The sequence below is a fragment of the Stegostoma tigrinum genome, unplaced genomic scaffold, assembly GCF_030684315.1.
Source record: "Stegostoma tigrinum isolate sSteTig4 unplaced genomic scaffold, sSteTig4.hap1 scaffold_128, whole genome shotgun sequence".
Classification (NCBI taxonomy): Eukaryota; Metazoa; Chordata; class Chondrichthyes; order Orectolobiformes; family Stegostomatidae; genus Stegostoma; species Stegostoma tigrinum.
In genome coordinates, this window is record NW_026728076.1 from 788,587 (window position 1) to 801,981 (window position 13,395).

Genomic DNA, 13,395 nt, shown 5'->3' on the forward strand with positions numbered 1-13,395 from the left:
CGAGGGCATGTCCTTGTCAGCGGGACAGGACTGCAGGGGTGCAAGTCGCAGTGAGCGGGTCAGGGCTGCCGGGGTCAAGTCGCAGTGAGCGGGTCAGGGCTGCCGGGGGCCGGGCCCCCTGAGCGGGTCAGGGTGGCGGGGGGCAGGTCGCTGTGAGCGGGTCAGCTCTGCGGGGGACAAGTTGCAGTGAGCGGGTCAGGGCTGCGGGGGCCAGTCCCTCTGAGCGGGTCAGGTCTGCAGGGGGCAAGTCGCAGAGAGCGGTTCAGGTCTGCGGGAGGCAAGTCGCAGTGAGCGGGTCAGGGCTGCGGGGGGCAAGTCGCAGTGAGCGGGTCAGGACTGCGGGGGGCAAGTCGCAGTGAGCGGGTCAGGACTGCGGGGGGCAAGTCGCAGTGAGCGGGTCAGGGCTGCGGGGGGCAAGTCGCAGTGAGCAGGTCAGGGCTGCGGGGGGCAGTGTCGCAGTGAGCGGGTCAGGGCTGCGGGGGGCAGTGTCGCAGTGAGCGGGTCAGGGCTGCGGGGACCTGTCCCTGGCAGCGGGACAGGACTGCGGGGGGCAAGTCGCAGAGAGCGGGTCAGGACTGCGGGGGGAAGTCACAGTGAGCGGGACAGGTCTGCGGGGGGCAAGTCGCAGTGAGCGGGTCAGGGCTGCGGGGTGGCAGTCCCTGTGAGCTGGTCAGGGCTGCGGGGGCCAGTCCCTGTCAGCGGGTCAGGGCTGCGGGGGCCAGTCCCTGTCCACGGGTCAGGGCTGCGGGGGACAAGTCGCAGTGAGCGGGTCTGGGGTGCGGAGGGCAAAGTCGCAGTGAGCGGTTCTGGGGTGCGGGGGGCAATGTCGCAGTGAGCGGGTCAGGGCTGCGGGGGGCCAGTGCCTGAGAGCGGGTCAGGGCTGCGGGGGCATGTCCTTGTCAGCGGAACAGGACTGCAGGGGGGCCGGTCGCGGTCCGCGGGACAGGACTGCAGGGGGGCAGGTCGCAGTGAGCGGGTCAGGGCTGCAGGGGGCCGGTCCCCGTGAGCGGGTCAGGGCTGCGGGGGGCCGGTCCCCCTGAGCGGGTGAGGACTGCCGGGGGCAAGGCGCAGTGAGCGCGTCAGGGCTGCGGGGACCCATCTCAGTGAGCGGGTAAGGGCTGTGGGGGCAAGTCCCTGTCAGCGGGTCAGCGGTGCGGGGGGCAAGTCGCAGTGAGTGGGTCAGGGCTGCGGGGGGCCAGTCGCAGTGAGCGGGTCAGGGCTGCGGGGAGCAAATCGCACTGAGTGGGTCAGGGCTGCGGGGGCCAGTCCTTTTGAGCGGGTCACGGCTGCGGGGGCCAGGCCCTGTGAGCGGGTCAGGGCTGCAGGGGGCAAGTCGCAGAGAGCGGTTCAGGGCTGCGGGGGCCAGTCCCTGTGAGCGGGTAAGGGCTGCGTGGGGCCTGTCCCTGTCAGCGGGTTAGGACGACGGGGGACAAGTCGCAGTGAGTGGGTCAGGTCTGCGGCGGGTAAGTCACAGTGAGCGGGTGAGGGCTGCGGGGGGCAGTGTCGCAGTGAGCGGGTCAGGGCTGCGGGGGCGAGTCCCTGTCAGCGGGACAGGACTGCGGGGGGCCAGTCCCTGTCAGCGGGACAGGACTGCGGGGGGCAAGTCGCAGTGAGCGGGTCAGGGCTGCGGGGGGCCAGTGCCTGTGAGCGGGGAAGGGCTGCGGGGGCCAGTCCCTGTGAGCGGGTCAGGGCTGCGAGGGCATGTCCTTGTCAGTGGGACAGGACTGCAGGGGTGCAAGTCGCAGTGAGCGGGTCAGGGCTGCCGGGGTCAAGTCGCAGTGAGCGGGTCAGGGCTGCCGGGGGCCGGGCCCCCTGAGCGGGTCAGGGTGGCGGGGGGCAGGTCGCTGTGAGCGGGTCAGCTCTGCGAGGGACAAGTTGCAGTGAGCGGGTCAGGGCTGCGGGGGCCAGTCCCTCTGAGCGGGTCAGGTCTGCAGGGGGCAAGTCGCAGAGAGCGGTTCAGGCCTGCGGGAGGCAAGTCGCAGTGAGCGGGTCAGGGCTGCGGGGGGCAAGTCGCAGTGAGCGGGTCAGGACTGCGGGGGGCAAGTCGCAGTGAGCGGGTCAGGACTGCAGGGGGCCAGTCCCTGTGAGCAGGTCAGGGCTGCGGGGGCCAGTCCCTGACAGCGGGTCAGGGCTGCGGGGGGCAAGTTGCATTGAGCGGGTCAGGTCTGCGGAGGGCAAGTCGCAGTGAGCGGGTGAGGGCTGCGGGGGGCTAGAGGCAGTGAGCGGGTGAGGACTGTGGGGGGCAGTGTCGCAGTGAGCGGGTCAGGGCTGCGGGGGCGAGTCCCTGTCAGCGGGACAGGACTGCGGGGTCAAGTCGCAGTGAGCGGGTCAGGACTGCGGGGGGCCAGTCCCTGTGAGCAGGTCAGGGCTGCGGGGGGCAAGTTGCATTGAGCGGGTCAGGTCTGCGGGGGGCAAGTCGCAGTGAGCGGGTGAGGGCTGCGGGTGGCTAGAGGCAGCGAGCGGGTGAGGACTGCGGGGGGCAGTGTCGCAGTGAGCGGGTCAGGGCTGCGGGGGCGAGTCCCTGTCAGCGGGACAGGACTGCGGGGGGCGAGTCGCAGTGAGCAGGTCAGGACTGCGGGGGGCCAGTCCCTGTGAGCGGGTAAGGGCTGCGTGGGGCCTGTCCCTGTCAGCGGGTTAGGACGACGGGGGACAAGTCGCAGTGAGTGGGTCAGGTCTGCGGCGGGTAAGTCACAGTGAGCGGGTGAGGGCTGCGGGGGGCAGTGTCGCAGTGAGCGGGTCAGGGCTGCGGGGGCGAGTCCCTGTCAGCGGGACAGGACTGGGGGGGCCAGTCCCTGTCAGCGGGACAGGACTGGGGGGGGCAAGTCGCAGTGAGCGGGTCAGGGCTGCGGGGGCGAGTCCCTGTCAGCGGGACAGGACTGCGGGGGGCCAGTCCCTGTCAGCGGCACAGGACTGCGGGGGGCAAGTCGCAGTGAGCGGGTCAGGGCTGCGGGGGGCAAGTCGCAGTGAGCGGGTCAGGTCTGCGGGGGGCAAGTCGCAGTGAGCGGGTCAGGGCAGAGGGGGGCAAGTCGCAGTAAGCAGGTCAGGGCTGCGGGGGGCCTGTCCCTGTGAGCGGGTCAGGGCTGCGGGGGGCCAGTGCCTGTGAGCGGGTGAGGGCAGAGGAGGCCAGTCCCTGTGAGCGGGTCAGGGCTGCGGGGGCATGTCCTTGTCAGCGGGACAGGACAGCAAGGGGGCCGGTCCCGGTCAGAGGGACAGGACTGCAGGGGGGCAGGTCGCAGAGTCGGGTCAGGGCTGCGGGGGGCCGGTCCCCCTCAGCGGGTGAGGACTGCGGGGGGCAAGTCGAAGTGAGCGGGTCAGGGCTGCGGGGGGCCAGTGCCTGTCAGCGGGTCAGGGGTGCGGGGGGCAAGTCGCAGTGAGCGGGTCAGGGCTGCGAGGGGCAGTGTCGCAGTGAGCGGGTCAGGGCTGCGGGGGGTCGGACCCCGTGAGCGGGACAGGTCTGCGGGGGGCAGGTCGCAGTGAGCGGGTCAGGGCTGCGGGGGGCAAATCGCAGTGAGCGGGTCAGGGCGGTTTGGGGCCAGTCGCAGTGAGCGGTTGAGGGCCGCGGGGGCAAATCCCTGTCAGCGGGACAGGACTGCGGGGGGCAAGTCGCAGTGAGCGCGTCAGGGCTGCTGGGGGCCAGTCGCAGTGAGCGGGTCAGGGCTGCGGTGGCAAGTCCCTGTCAGCGGGTCAGGGGTGCGGGGGGCAAGTCGCAGTGAGCGGGTCAGGGCTGCGAGGGGCAGTGCCGCAGTGAGCGGGTCAGGGCTGCGGGGGGCCGGTACCCGTGAGCGGGTCAGGGCTGCGGGGGGCCAGTGCCTGTGAGCGGGGAAGGGCTGCGGGGGCCAGTCCCTGTGAGCGGGTCAGGGCTGCGAGGGCATGTCCTTGTCAGCGGGACAGGACTGCAGGGGTGCAAGTCGCAGTGAGCGGGTCAGGGCTGCCGGGGGCCGGGCCCCCTGAGCGGGTCAGGGTGGCGGGGGGCAGGTCGCTGTGAGCGGGTCAGCTCTGCGGGGGACAAGTTGCAGTGAGCGGGTCAGGGCTGCGGGGGCCAGTCCCTCTGAGCGGGTCAGGTCTGCAGGGGGCAAGTCACAGAGAGCGGTTCAGGTCTGCGGGAGGCAAGTCGCAGTGAGCGGGTCAGGGCTGCGGGGGGCAAGTCGCAGTGAGCGGGTCAGGACTGCGGGGGGCAAGTCGCAGTGAGCGGGTCAGGGCTGCGGGGGGCAAGTCGCAGTGAGCGGGTCAGGGCTGCGGGGGGCAAGTCGCAGTGAGCAGGTCAGGGCTGCGGGGGGCAGTGTCGCAGTGAGCGGGTCAGGGCTGCGGGGGGCAGTGTCGCAGTGAGCGGGTCAGGGCTGCGGGGACCAGTCCCTGGCAGCGGGACAGGACTGCGGGGGGCAAGTCGCAGAGAGCGGGTCAGGACTGCGGGGGGAAGTCACAGTGAGCAGGACAGGTCTGCGGGGGGCAAGTCGCAGTGAGCGGGTCAGGGCTGCGGGGTGCCAGTCCCTGTGAGCTGGTCAGGGCTGCGGGGGCCAGTCCCTGTCAGCGGGTCAGGGCTGCGGGGGCCAGTCCCTGTCCACGGGTCAGGGCTGCGGGGGACAAGTCGCAGTGAGCGGGTCTGGGGTGCGGGGGGCAAAGTCGCAGTGAGCGGGTCTGGAGTGCGGGGGGCAATGTCGCAGTGAGCGGGTCAGGGCTGCGGGGGGCCAGTGCCTGTGAGCGGGTCAGGGCTGCGGGGGCATGTCCTTGTCAGCGGAACAGGACTGCAGGGGGGCCGGTCCCGGTCAGCGGGACAGGACTGCAGGGGGGCAGGTCGCAGTGAGCGGGTCAGGGCTGCGGGGGGCCAGTCGCAGTGAGCGGGTCAGGGCTGCGGGGAGCAAATCGCACTGAGTGGGTCAGGGCTGCGGGGGCCAGTCCTCTTGAGCGGGTCACGGCTGCGGGGGCCAGGCCCTGTGAGCGGGTCAGGGCTGCAGGGGGCAAGTCGCAGAGAGCGGGTCAGGACTGCGGGGGGCAAGTCGCAGTGAGCGGGTCAGGGCTGCGGGGGGCAAGTCGCAGTGAGCAGGTCAGGGCTGCGGGGGGCAGTGTCGCAGTGAGCGGGTCAGGGCTGCGGGGGGCAGTGTCGCAGTGAGCGGGTCAGGGCTGCAGGGACCCGTCCCTGGCAGCGGGACAGGACTGCGGGGGGCAAGTCGCAGAGAGCGGGTCAGGACTGCGGGGGGAAGTCACAGTGAGCAGGACAGGTCTGCGGGGGGCAAGTCGCAGAGAGCGGTTCAGGGCTGCGGGGGCCAGTCCCTCTGAGCGGGTCAGGGTTGCGGGGGGCAAGTCGCAGTGAGCGGGTCAGGGCTGCGGGGGGCAAGTCACAGTGAGCAGGTCAGGGCTGCGGGGGGCAGTGTCGCAGTGAGCGGGTCAGGGCTGCGGGAGGCCAGTCCCTGTGAGCAGGTCAGGGCTGCGGGGGCCAGTCCCTGGCAGCGGGACTGGACTGCAGGGGGCAAGTCGCAGAGAGCGGGTCAGGACTGCGGGGGGAAGTCGCAGTGAGCGGGACAGGTCTGCGGGGGGCAGGTGTCAGTGAGCGGGTCAGGGCTGCGGGGGGCAAGTCGCAGTGAGCGGGTCTGGGGTGCGGGGGGCAAGTCGCAGCGAGCGTGTCAGGGGTGCAGGGGGCAATGTGGCAGTGAGCGGGTCATGGCTGCAGGGTGCCGGTCCCTGTGAGCAGGTAACAGCTGCGGGGCCAGTCCCTGTGAGCGGGTCAGGGCTGCGGGGGCATGTCCCTGTCAGTGGGATAGGACTGCTGGGGGGCAGGACCCTGTCAGCGGGATAGGCCTGCAGGGGGGCAGGTCGCAGTGAGCGGGTCAGGTCTGCGGGGGGCAAGTTGCAGTGAGCGCGTCAGGGCTGCGGGTGGTCAGTCGCAAAGAGCGGGTCAGGGCTGCGGGGGCAAGCCCCTGTCAGCGGGTCAGGGCTGCGAGGGGCAGTGTCGCAGTGAGCGGGTCAGGGCTGCGGGGGGCAGTGTCGCAGTGAGCGGGTCAGGGCTGGGGGGGCAAGTCGCAGTGAGCAGGTCAGGGCTGCGGGGGGAAGTCCCTGTGAGCGGGTCAGGGCTGCGAGGGGCAACTTGCAGTGAGCGGGTCAGGGCTGCGGGGGGCAGTGTCGCAGTGAGCGGGGCAGGTCTGCGGAGGGCAAGTCGCAGTGATCGCGTCAGGGCTGCGGGGGGCCAGTCGCAGTGAGCGGGTCAGTGGTGCTGGGGGCAAGTCGCAGTGAGCGGGTCAGGGCTGCGAGGGGCAGTGTCGCAGTGAGCGGGTCAGGGCTGCGGGGGGCAAGTCGCTTTGAGCGGTTCAGGACTGCGGGGGGCCAGTCCCTGCGAGCGGGTCAGGGCTGCGGGGGCATGTCCCTGTCAGCGGGACAGGGCTGCGGGGGGCAGGTCGCAGTGAGCGGGTCAGGGCTGCGGGGGCCAGTCCCTCTGAGCGGGTCAGGGCTGCGGGGGGCAAGTCGCTCTGAGCGGGTCAGGGCTGCGGGGGGTGCCTGTCGCAGTGAGCGGGTCAGGGCTGCCGGGGGCAGTGTCGCAGTGAGCGGTTCAGGCCTGTGGTGGCCATTCCCTGTGAGCGGGTCAGGGCTGCGGGGGCCAGTCCCTGTGAGCGGGTCAGGACTGCAGGGGGCAAGTCGCAGTGAGCGGGTCAGGGCTGCGGGGGCTAGTCCCTCTGAGCGGATCTGGCTGCGGGGGCCAGTCCCTCTGAGCGGGTCATGGCTGCGGGGGCCAGTCCCTCTGAGCAGGAGACAGTGACACCTGTCCAAATCAGGCAGGGAATCCACTTCCATCAGTCACCACACCCTATTCCCCACAGTCACGGCATCACATTGCACTCAGTCACTGCATCCCATATCCCTCAGTCAGTGCGTCCCATTTCACTCAGTCACTGCATCCCATTACACTCAGTCACTGCATCCCATTTCACTCAGTCACTGCATCCCATTACAATCAGTCACTGCATCCCAATTCCCTCAGTCACTGCATCCCATTTCACTCAGTCACTGCATCCCAATTCCCTCAGTCACTGCATCCCATTTCACTCAGTCACTGCACCCCATTTCACTCAGTCACTGCATCTCATTTCCCTCAGTCAGTGCGTCCCATTACCCTCAGTCACTGCGTCCCATTTCACTCAGTCACTGCATCCCGTTTCTCACTGACACTTCATCAAATTTCCGTCAGATACTGCATCCCACTTGCACAGTCACTGCAACCCATTTCACTCAGTCACTGCAGCTCATGTCACTCTCTTACTGCATGCAATTTCCATCAGTCTCTGCATCTCATGTCACTCATTCAGTGCATCCCATTTCACTCAGTCACTGCATCCCATTTCCCTCAGTCACTGCATCCCATTTCCCTCAGTCACTGTATCCCGTTTCTGACTGACGCTGCATTCAATTTCCATCAGGAACTGCAACCCATTTCCTCAGTCACTGCCTCCCATTTCCCTCAGTCACTGCCTCCCATTTCCCACATTCACTGCATCTCCTTTCCCTCAGTCACTCCCTCCCATTTCACTCAGTCACTGCATCCCATTTAACAGAGACAGTGAATCCTATCCAAGTGAGACAGTGAATCCATTTCCATCAGTCACCGCACCCTATTCCCCACAGTCACGGCATCACATTTCACTCAGTCGCTGCGCCCCATTTCACTCAGTCACTGCGTCCCTTTTAACTGAGACAATGAATCTCATTGAACTGAGACGGTGCATCCCATTACCCTCAGTCACTGCATCTCTTTTCCCTCAGTCACTGCATCACATTTTCCTCAGTCACTGCATCCCATTTCACTCAGCCACTGCATCCCATTTCACTTTGCGACTGCATCCCATTTCACTCAACCACTGCATCCCATTTCACTCAGTCACTGCATCCCATTTCACTCAGCCACTGCATCATATTCACTCAGTCATTGCATCCCATTTCACTGAGTCACAGCATCCCATGTCCTTCAGTCATTGCATCCCATGACCCTCACTCACTGCTTCCTATTTCACTCAGTCACTGCATCCCATTTCACTCAGTCACTGCCTCCCATTTCACTCAGTCACTCCCTCCCATTTCACTCAGTCACTGCATCCCATTTAACAGAGACAGTGAATGCTATCCAAGTGAGACAGTGAATCCATTTCCATCAGTCACCGCACCCTATTCCCCACAGTCACTGCATCACATTTTCCTCAGTCACTGCATCCCATTTCACTCAGTCACTGCATCCCATTTCACTCAGCCACTTCATCATATTCACTCAGTCATTGCATCCCATTTCACTGAGTCACAGCATCCCATTTCCTTCAGTCATTGCATCCCATGACCCTCACTCACTGCATCCCATGACCCTCACTCACTGCATCCCATGACCCTCACTCACTGCTTCCCATTTCACTCAGTCACTGCGTCCCATTTCACTCAGTCACTGCGTCCCATTTCACTCAGTCACTGCAACCCACTTCACGCAGTCACTGCCTCCCACTTCACACAGTCACTGCCTGCCACTTCACACAGTCACTGCCTGCCACTTCACTCAGTCACTAACTCCCACTTCACTCAGTCACTGCATCTCTTTTTTCCATTCACTGCATCGCATTTCACTCAGTCACTGTATTACATTACCCTCAGTCACTGCCTCCCATTTCACTCAGTCACTCCCTCCCATTTCAGTCAGTCACTCCCTCCCATTTCAGTCAGTCACTCCCTCCCATTTCCCTCAGTCACTGCATCCAATTTCCCACATTCACTGCATGTCCTTTCCCTCAGTCACTGCATCCCATTTAATGAAGACAGTGAACACTATTCAGCTGAGACAGTGCATCCGTTTCCGTCAGTCACCGCACCCTATTCCCCACAGTCACCGCGTCCCATTTCACTCAGTCACCGCGTCCCATTTCACTCAGTCACCGCGTCCCATTTCACTCAGTCACTGCCACCCACTTCACTCAGTCACTGCATCTCCTTTTGCCATTAACTGCATCGCATTTCACTCAGTCACTGCATCCCATTACACTCAGTGACTGCCTCCCATTTCACTCAGTGACTGCCTCCCATTTCACTCAGTCACTGCCTCCCAATTCACTCAGTCACTCCCTCCCATTTCAGTCAGTCACTCCCTCCCATTTCAGTCAGCCACTCCCTCCCATTTCCCTCAGTCACTGCATCCAATTTCCCACACACACTGCAAGTCCTTTCCCTCAGTCACTGCATCCCATTTAATGAAGACAGTGAATACTATTCAGCTGAGACAGTGCATCCGTTTCCGTTAGACACCGCACCCTATTCCCCACAGTCACCGCATTCCATTTCCCGCGGTCACTGCTTCCCATTTCACTCACTCACTGCATCCCATTTCACTCTCAGTGCATCCCATTTCACTCAGTCACTGCATCCCATTTCACTCAGTCACTGCATCCCATTGCCATCCATCACTGCATCCCATTTCACTCAGTGACTGCATCCCATTTCACTCAGCCACTGCATCACATTTCACTCAGCCACTGCATCACATTTCACTCAGTCAGTGCATCCCATTACCCCGAGTCACTGCACCCACTTCCCTCAGTCACTGCACCCATTTCCCTCAGTCACTGCACCCCATTTCATTCAGTCACTACATCCCATTTCATTCAGTAACTGCATCCCATTTCAATCCGTCACTGCATCCCATTTCACTCAGCCACTGCCTCCCATTTCACTCAGTCACTGCCTCCCATTTCACTCAGTCACTGCCTCCCATTTCACTCAGTCACTGCCTGCCATTTCACTCAGTCACTGCATCCCATTTCCCTCAGTCACTGCATCCCATTTCCCTCGGTCACTGCTTCCCATTTCACTCAGCCACGGCATCCCATTTCACTCAGCCACGGCATCCCATTTCACTCAGTGACTGCATCCCATTTCACTGAGCCACTGCATCCCATTTCACTCAGTCACTGCGTCCCATTTCCCACAGTCACTGCATCTCCTTTCCTCAGTCACAGCTTGCCATTTCCCACAGTCACTCAATCACCTTTCCCTCAGTCACTGCATCCCATTCCACTGAGTCACAGCATCCCATTTCCTTCAGTCCCTGCATCCCATTCCATTCAGCCACTGCATCCCATTTCACTCAGTCGCAGCATCCCGTTTCCACAGGCACTGCATCACATTTCACTCAGTCACGGCATCGCATGTCACTCAGTGACTGCGTCCCATTTCACTCAGTCAATTCGTCCCTTTACACTCAGTGAATTCGTCCCATTACACTCAGTCACTGCGTCCCATTACACTCAGTCACTGCGACCCATTTCCCACAGTCACTGCATCCCATTTCACTCAGTCACTGCATCCCATTTCACTCAGTCACTGCATCCCATTAACCTCAGTCACAGTATCCCATTTCCATCGGTCACAGCATCCCATTTCACTCCGTCACTGCATCCCATTTCACTCCGTCACTGCATCCCATTTCACTCAGTCACTGCCTGCCATTTCACTCAGTCACTGCATCCCATTTCCCTCAGTCACTGCACCCCGTTTCACTCGGTCACTGCGTCCCATTTCACTCAGTCAATGCGTCCGATTTCACTCAGCCACTGCGTCCCATTTCCCTCAGTCACTGCGTCCCATTTCCCTCAGTCACTGCATCCCATTTCCCTCAGTCACTGCATCCCATTTCACTGAGCCACTGCATCCCATTTCACTCAGTCACTGCGTCCCATTTCCCTCCGTCATTGCGTCCCATTTCCCACAGTCACTGCATCTCCTTTCCTCAGTCACAGCTTGCCATTTCCCACAGTCACTGAATCACCTTTCCCTCAGTCACTGCATCCCATTCCACTGAGTCACAGCATCCCATTTCCCTTAGTCCCTGCATCCCATTCCATTCAGCCACTGCATCACATTTCACTCAGTCACTGCATCCCATTTCCCACAGTCACTGCATACCATTACCCTCAGTCGCAGCATCCCGTTTCCACAGGCACTGCATCACATTTCACTCAGTCACGGCATCCCATTTCACTCAGTGACTGCGTCCCATTTCACTCAGTCAATTCGTCCCATTACACTCAGTCACTGCGTCCCATTACACTCAGTCACTGCGTCCCATTACACTCAGTCACTGCGTCCCATTACACTCTGTCACTGCGTCCCATTTCCCACAGTCACTGCATCCCATTTCACTCAGTCACTGCATCCCATTTCACTCAGTCACTGCATCCCATTTCACTCAGTCACTGCATCCCATTAACCTTAGTCACAGGATCCCATTTCCATCAGTCACAGCATCCCATTTCACTCAGTGAGTGCATCCCATTTCACTCAGTCACTGCCTCCCAATTCACTCAGTCACTGCCTCCCAATTCACTCAGTCACTGCCTCCCAATTCACTCAGTCACTCCCTCCCATTTCACTCAGTCACTGCCTCCCAATTTACTCAGTCACTCCCTCCCATTTCAGTCAGTCACTCCCTCCCATTTACCTCAGTCACTCCCTCCCATTTCAGTCAGTCACTCCCTCCCATTTCAGTCAGTCACTCCCTCCCATTTCCCTCAGTCACTGCATCCAATTTCCCACATTCACTGCATGTCCTTTCCCTCAGTCACTGCATCCCATTTAACGAAGACAGTGAACACTAATCAGCTGAGACAGTGCATCCGTTTCCGTTAGTCACCGCACCCTATTCCCCACAGTCACCGCATTCCATTTCACTCAGTCACTGCACCCCATTTCATTCAGTCACTACATCCCATTTAATTCAGTAACTGCATCCCATTTCACTCCGTCACTGCGTCCCATTTCCCTCAGTCACTGCATCCCATTTCCCTCAGTCACTGCATCCCATTTCCCTCAGTCACTGCTTCCCATTTCACTCAGCCACGGCATCCCATTTCACTCAGCCACGGCATCCCATTTCACTCAGTCACTGCGTGCCATTTTCCTCCGTCATTGTGTCCGATTTCCCACAGTCACTGCATCTCCTTTCTTCAGTCACGGCTTGCCATTTCCCACAGTCACTGAATCACCTTTCCCTCAGTCACTGCATCCCATTCCACTGAGTCACTGCATCCCATTTCAATCAGTCACTGCATCCCATTTCACTCAGCCACTGTATCCCATTTCACTCAGCCACTGCATCACATTTCACTCAGCCACTGCATCACATTTCACTCAGTCACTGCATCCAATTTCACTCCGTCCACGACATCCCATTTCACTCAGTCACTGCCTCCCATTTCACTCAGTCACTGCATCCCATTTCCCAAAGTCACTGCATCCCATTTCATTCAGTCACTGCCTCCCATTTCACTCAGTCACTGCCTCCCATTTCCCTCAGTCACTGCACCCCATTTCATTCAGTCACGACATTCCATTACCATCCATCACTGCATCCCATTTCCCTCAGTGACTGCATCCCATTTCACTCAGCCACTGCCTCCCATTTCCCTCAGTCACTGCACCCAGTTTCACTCGGTCACTGCGTCCCATTTGACTCAGTCAATGCGTCCCATTTCACTCAGTCACTGCATCCCATTTCCCTCAGTCACTGCATCCCATTTCCCTCAGTCACTGCTTTCCATTTCACTCAGCCACGGCATCCCATTTCACTCAGCCACGGCATCCCATTTCACTCAGTCACTGCATCCCACTTCACTCAGTCACTGCATCCCATTTCACTCAGTCACTGCGTCCCATTTCCCTCCGTCATTGCGTCCCATTTCCCACAGTCACTGCATCACCTTTCCTCAGTCACAGCTTGCCATTTCCCACAGTCACTGAATCACCTTTCCCTCAGTCACTGCATCCCATTCCACTGAGTCACAGCATCCCATTTCCCTCAGTCCCTGCATCCCATTCCATTCAGCCACTGCATCCCATTTCACTCAGTCACTGCATCCCATTTCCCACAGTCACTGCATACCCATTACCCTGTCACAGCATCCCATTTCCCTCAGTCCCTGCATCCCATTCCATTCAGCCACTGCATCCCATTTCACTCAGTCACTGCCTCCCATTCCCCTCAGTCACTGCCTCCCATTTCAATCAGTCACTGACTCCCATTTCACTCAGTCACTGACTCCCATTTCACTCAGTCACTGACTCCCATTCACTCAGTCACTCCATCCCATTTCACTCAGTCACTCCATCACATTTCATTCAGTCACTGCATCCGATTTCAGGCAGTCACTGCATCCGATTTCAGGCAGTCACTGCATCCCATTTCCCATCGTCACTGCATCCGATTTCAGGCAGTCACTGCATCCCATTTCCCATCGTCACTGCATCTCCTTTCCTCAGTCACTGCCTCCCATTTCAATCAGTCACTGCCTCCCATTTCACTCAGTCACTGACTCCCATTTCACTCAGTCACTGACTCCCATTTCACTCAGTCACTGACTCCCATTTCACTCAGTCACTGACTCC